The following is a 6060-nucleotide window of genomic DNA, read 5'->3' as shown; positions in this document are numbered from 1 at the left end:
CACGTCTCGTGTCTCGTCACCTCTCGTGTCTCGTCACAATTCATGTATCGTTACGTCTAATTGTCTCGACTCCTGTCTCGTCATGTCTCATGTCTCATCTCGACTCGTGTCTCATCACGTCTCGTGTCTTGTCTCAACTCGTGTCTCATCACCTCTCATGTCTCGTCACTTCTCATGTCTCGTCTTGACTTATGTTTCATCATGTCTCGTGTCTCGTCACTAATCTAGCCTCATGAAGTCTCGTGTCTCCTCAATAATTGAGTCTCATCTAGTCTCGTGTCTTGTCACGTCTCGTGTATTGTTTCGACTCTTGCCTCGTCACATCTCATGTCTCGTCTCGATTCGTGCCTCATGATGTCTCATGTCTTGTCAAGTCTCGTGTCTGCTCACTAATAGAGTCTCGTCAAGTCTCATGTCTCGTCTCAACTCATGCCTCATGACGTCTCATGTCTCGTCAAGTCTTGTGTCTGCTCACTACTCGAGTCTCGTCAAGTCTCGTGTCTCATCAGGACACCTGTCTTGTCAAGTCTCGTGTATCGTCTCAACTTGTGTCTCGTCACGTCTGGTGTCTTGTCAAGTCTCGTGTTTCGACACTAATCGAGTCTCATCAAGTCTTGTGTCACATCACGTCTCATGTATTGTCTCAAATCATGTCTCGTCACGTCTTGTGTCTCGTCTCGACTAGTGCCTCGTCACGACTCATTTCTCATCAAGTCTCGTGTCTCGTCACTAATCGAGTCTCGTCAAGTCTCGTGTCTCATCAACTCCTGTCTTGTCAAGTCTCGTCTATCATCTCAACTCGTGTCTCATCACGTCTCGTGTCAAGTCTCGACTTGTGTCTCGTCATATCTGTTGTCTCGTCAAGTCTCCTGTCTCAACACTAATCGAGTCTTGTAAAGTCTCATGTCTCGTCATGACTCGTGTTTCATCACTTCTTGTGTATTGTCTCGATTCGTGTCTCGTCATGTCTCATATCTCATCTCGACTCGTGTCTTGTCACGTCTCAAGTCTCATCAAATCAGGTCTTGTAATGACTCGTGTCTCGTCACATCTCATGTCTCATCGTGTATCACCATGTCTTGTGTCTCGTCAAGTCTCGCATCTCGTCACTAATCGAGTCTCGTCAAGTCTCGTGTCTTCTCACATCTCATGTATCGTCACGTCTCCTGTATCGTCTGGATTCGTGTCTTGTCAAGTCTCGTGTCTCGTCAAGACTCGTGTCTCATCATGTCTCGTATCTCGTCTTGACTCGTGCCTCGTCATATCTCGTCTCTCGTCAAGTCTCATGTCTCGTCACTGGTCTCCTCATGGCCATACTCTAATCATATCTCTCACGTTTTCTATCTCATCTTGACCTATGTTGCATCTCGACTCATGTCTCCTCACGTCTCATTTCTCGTCATATCTCGTGTCTCATCACGACTCGTGTCTCGTCAATTCTCGTATCTCGTCATGACTCGTGTCTCATCACATTTCGTATATCATCTTGACTCGTGCCTCATCACGTCTCGTCTCTTGTGAAGTCTCGTGACTTGTCACTAATCGAGTATCTTCAAGTCTCGTGTCTCGTCATGACTCGTGTCTCGTCACGTCTCATGTCTCGTCTTGACTCGTGTCTTGTCATGTCTCGTGTCTTGTCAAGTCTCGTGTCTCGTCATTAATTGAGTCTTGTCAAGTCTTGTGTCTCGTCACGTCTCCTGTATCGTCTCGACTCACGTCCAGTCACATCTTGTATCTCATCTCGACTCGTGTCTCGTCGCATCTCTTGTCTCGTCAAGTCTCTTGTTTCGTCACTAATGAGTCTCGTCAAGTCTCACGTCTCATCACGACTCATGTCCCGTCACTTCTTGTGTATCGTCTCAACTCGTGTCTCTTCATGTCTTGTATCTCATCTCAACTCGTGTCTCATCACGTCTCATGTCTCGTCAAATCTCGTGTCTCGTAATGACTCATGTCTCATCACTTCTTGTGTCTCGTCACGACTCGTGCCTCGTCACGTCTCTTCTCTCGTCAAGTTTCGTGACTCGTCACTAATTGCATCTCGTCAAGTATCGTGTCTTGTCACATCTCGTGTATACTCACGTGTCGTGTCTCGTCAAGTCTCGTGTCTCGTCACATCTCGTGTACCGTCACGTCTCGTGTCTCGTCACATCTTGTGTCTCGTCATGTCCTGTGTATCGTCACGTCTCCTGTATCGTCACGTCTCCTGTATCGTCTCGACTCATGTCTCGTCACGTCTTGTGTCTCGTCACTACGGTCTCCTTACACCGTGTATTGTCTCCATGTCACATCACGTCTCGAAACATGTCATCTCTCGACTCGTGTCTTGTCAAATCACGTCTTGTCACGACTGATGTCTCGTCACTTCTCCTGTCTTGTCTCGACTCGTGTCTCATCACGTCTCATATCTCTTTTTCACTCATGTCTCGTCTCTCGTCAAGTCACATGCCTAGTCACTAATCGAGTCTCGTCCAGTCTCGTGTCTCGTCACATCTCGTGTCTCATCAAGCCTCGTGTCTTGTCACTAATCGAGTCTCGTCAAGTCCCGTGTCACATCACAACTCATGTATCGTCTCAAATCATGTCTCGTCACGTTTTGTGTCTCGTCTCGACTCGTGCCTCGTCACGACACGTGTCTCATCAAGTCTTGTATCTTGTCACTAATCAAGTCTCGTTAAGTCTCGTGTCTCATCACGACTCATGTCTCGTCATGTCTCATGTATCATTTCAACTCGTGTCTCATCAAGTCTCGTGTCTCGTCACTAATCGAGTCTCGTCAAGTCTCATGTCTCGTCACAACTCGTGTCTCATCACTTCTTGTGTATCGTCTCGACTCGTGTATTGTCATGTCTCATCTGATCCCGACTCGTGTCTCGTCACGTCTCATGTCTTGTCATATTTCGTGTCTTGTCACTTCTCGTGTCTTATCACGACTCGTGTCTCATCACGTCTCGTATCACGTCTCGACTCGTGTCTAGTCACGTCTCGTCCCTCATCAAGTCTCATAACTTATCAATGATTGCGTCTCGTCAAGTCTTGTGTCTCGTCACATCTCGTGTATCCTCACGTGTCGTATCTCATCAAATCTCGCATCTTGTCACTAATTGAGTCTCATCAAATCTCATGGCTCGTCACGACTCGTGTCTCATAATGTCTCATGTATTCTCTCGATGCGTGTCTCGTTATTTCTCATGTCTTGTCATGCCTCGTCTTCTCTACTCATGCCTTGTCACGTCTCGTGTCTCATCAAGTCTCGAGTCTCGTCTTGACTCGTGTCTCATCACGTCTCATGTCTCATCATGACTCGTGTCTTGTCACCTCAACTCGTGCCTCATAATGTCTCGTGTCTTGTCAACTCTCGTGTCTCCTCACGAATCGAGTCTTGTCAAGTCTTGTGTCTCGTCACAACTCGTGTCTCGTCAAGTCTCGTGTCTTGTGTCGACTCGTGTATCATCATGTCTAGTTGTCTAAAATCATGTCTCGTCACATCTCATGTCTCATCTCGACTCATGTCTCGTCACGTCTCACATCTAGTCTCAACTTGTGTCTTGTCACGTCTCGCGTCTCGTCTCGACTTGTGTCTCATCACTTCTCGTGTCTCGTCTCGACTCGTGTTTCGTCACGCCTCATATGTCATCTCAACTCATGCCTCGTCACATCTCGTGTCTCATCTCGACTCGTGTTTCGTCACGCCTCATATGTCATCTCAACTCGTGCCTCGTCATGTCTCGAGTCTCGCTGAGTCTCGTTTCTCGTCATTAATGGAGTCTCGTGAAGTCTTGTATCTCATCAATAATCGAGTCTCGTCTAGTCTCGTGTCTCGTCAAGTCTCGTGTATCGTCTCGACTCTTGCCTCATCACGTCTTGTGTCTTGTCTCGACTTGTGCCTCGTGATGTCTCATGTCTCGTCAAGTCTCGTGTCTGCTCACTAATCGAGTCTCGTCAAGTCTCGTGTCTTGTCACAACTCATGTCTTGTCAAGTCTCGTGTATCGTCTCAACTCAAGTCTCGTCACGCCTTGTGTCTCGTCAAGCCTCGTTTCTTGTCACTTGTGTCTCATCACGTCTCGTGTCTCGAAAAGTCTCATGTCTAGTCGCTAATCAAGTCTCATCATGACTCGTGTCTCATCATGTCTCGTGTTTCATCTCAACTCATGCCTCATCACGTCTCATGTCTTGTGAAGTCTCGTGTCTCGTCACTAATCGAGTCTTGTCAAGTCTCGTGTCTCGTCTCGACTCATGTATCATCTCAACTCGTGTCTCATCACGTCTCGTGTCTCGTCTTGATTCATGCTTCGGCAAGCCTCGTGTCTCTATACTTCTCGTGTCTCGTCACTAATCGAGTCTCGTCAAGTCTCTTGTCTTGTCACTAATCATGTCTTGTCAGTGTCTCGTCACTAATCGAATCTCGTGTCTTGTCTGGACTTGTGTCATGTCACGTCTCGTGTCTCGTCAAGCCTCGTGTCTCGTCACTAATCGAGTCTCATCAAGTCTTGTGTCTCATTACGTCTCGTGTATCGTCTTGACTCGTGTCTTGTCACGTCTCGTGTCTCGTCTCAACTCATGCCTCGACACGTCGTGTGTTTCATCCTCCTGTCTCCACACTAATCGAGTCTCGTCAAGTCTAGTGTCTCATCATGACTCGTGTCTCATCGAGTCTCATGTCTCATCTTGACTCGTGTCTCGTCTCGACTCATGTCCCAACACGTCTCTTGTCTCATCTCGACTTGTGCCTTGTCACATCTCGTGTCTCGTCTTGACTCATGCTTCAGAATGCCTCGTGTCTCTACACTTCTCGTGTCTCGTCACTAATCGAGTCTTGTCAAGTCTCGTGTCTCATCACTAATCGAATCTCGAATCTCGTGTCTCCTCACGACTCGTGTCTTGTCACTTCTCGTGTCTCATCTTGACTTGTGTCTCTTCACGTCTCATGTCTCGTCAAGTCTTGTCAGGTCTCGTATCTCGTCACAACTCATGTGTCATCACATCTCGTATCTTGTCGCAACTCGTGGTTCATCACGTCTCATCTCTCATCAAGTCTTGTGTCTCGTCACTAATAGAGTCTTGTCAAGCCTTGTGTCTCGTCACATCTCGTGTATCCTCTCGACCCGTGTCTCGTCACGTCTCATGTCTCATCACATGGGTCCCTGTCTCTCCACTCATGTCACGTTTTGTATATCACGTCTCATGTCTCGTCAAATCACTTGTCTCGTTACGACTCGTGTCACGAAACTTCGCGTGTCTCGTCTCGACTCAAGTCTCTTGTCAAATCACGTCTCGATACGTCTCATTTCTCGTCAAGTCTTGTGTCTTGTCACTAATCGAGTCTCTTCAAGTTTCATGTCTCATCTCGACTCGTGTCTCGTCACGTCTCGTGTAATGTCTCGACTCGTGCCTTGTCACGTCTCGTGTCTCTTCACGTCTCGTATATTGTCTCGACACGTGTCTCATCACTACTCGGTCTCCTCATGGTATCTCATCTTGACTCATGTCTAATCTCGACTCGTGTTTCGTCACGTCTCATGTCTAGTCAAATCTTGTGTCTCATCATGACTCGTGTCTCGTTACTTCTCGTATCTCATCATGACTAATGTCTCATCTCTTGTGAAGTCTTGTGTCTCCTCACTGGAGTCTCATCAAGTCTTGTCTCATCATGACTCGTGTCTCGTCAAGTCTCATATACCATCTCAACTCATGTTTTGTCACATCTCGTGCATCATCTCGACTCATGTCACGTCACATCTCGTGTCTCGTCAAGCCTCGTCTCATCATTAATCGATTCTCGTCAAGTCTCGTGTCCCATCATGTCTCGTGTATCGTCTCAACTCGTGTCTCATCATGTCTGTGTCTCATCTCGACTCGTGCCTCATCACGTCTCGTGTCTCGTCAAGTCTCATGGCTCGTCACTAATCGAGTCTCGTCAAGTCACGTGTCACATCACGTCTCGTGTATTGTCTCAAATCCTGTCTCGTCATGTTTCACGTCTCGTCTCAACTCATGCCTCGTCACGACTTGTGTCTCATCGTGTCTCACAGAGTCTCGTCAAGTCTCGTGTCTCGTGT

This window comes from Chrysochloris asiatica, unplaced genomic scaffold (assembly GCF_000296735.1).
Source record: "Chrysochloris asiatica unplaced genomic scaffold, ChrAsi1.0 scaffold00134, whole genome shotgun sequence".
NCBI lineage: Eukaryota > Metazoa > Chordata > Mammalia > Afrosoricida > Chrysochloridae > Chrysochloris > Chrysochloris asiatica.
The sequence above is the reverse complement of the archived record's forward strand: the minus strand, read 5'-3'. Positions refer to the sequence as shown.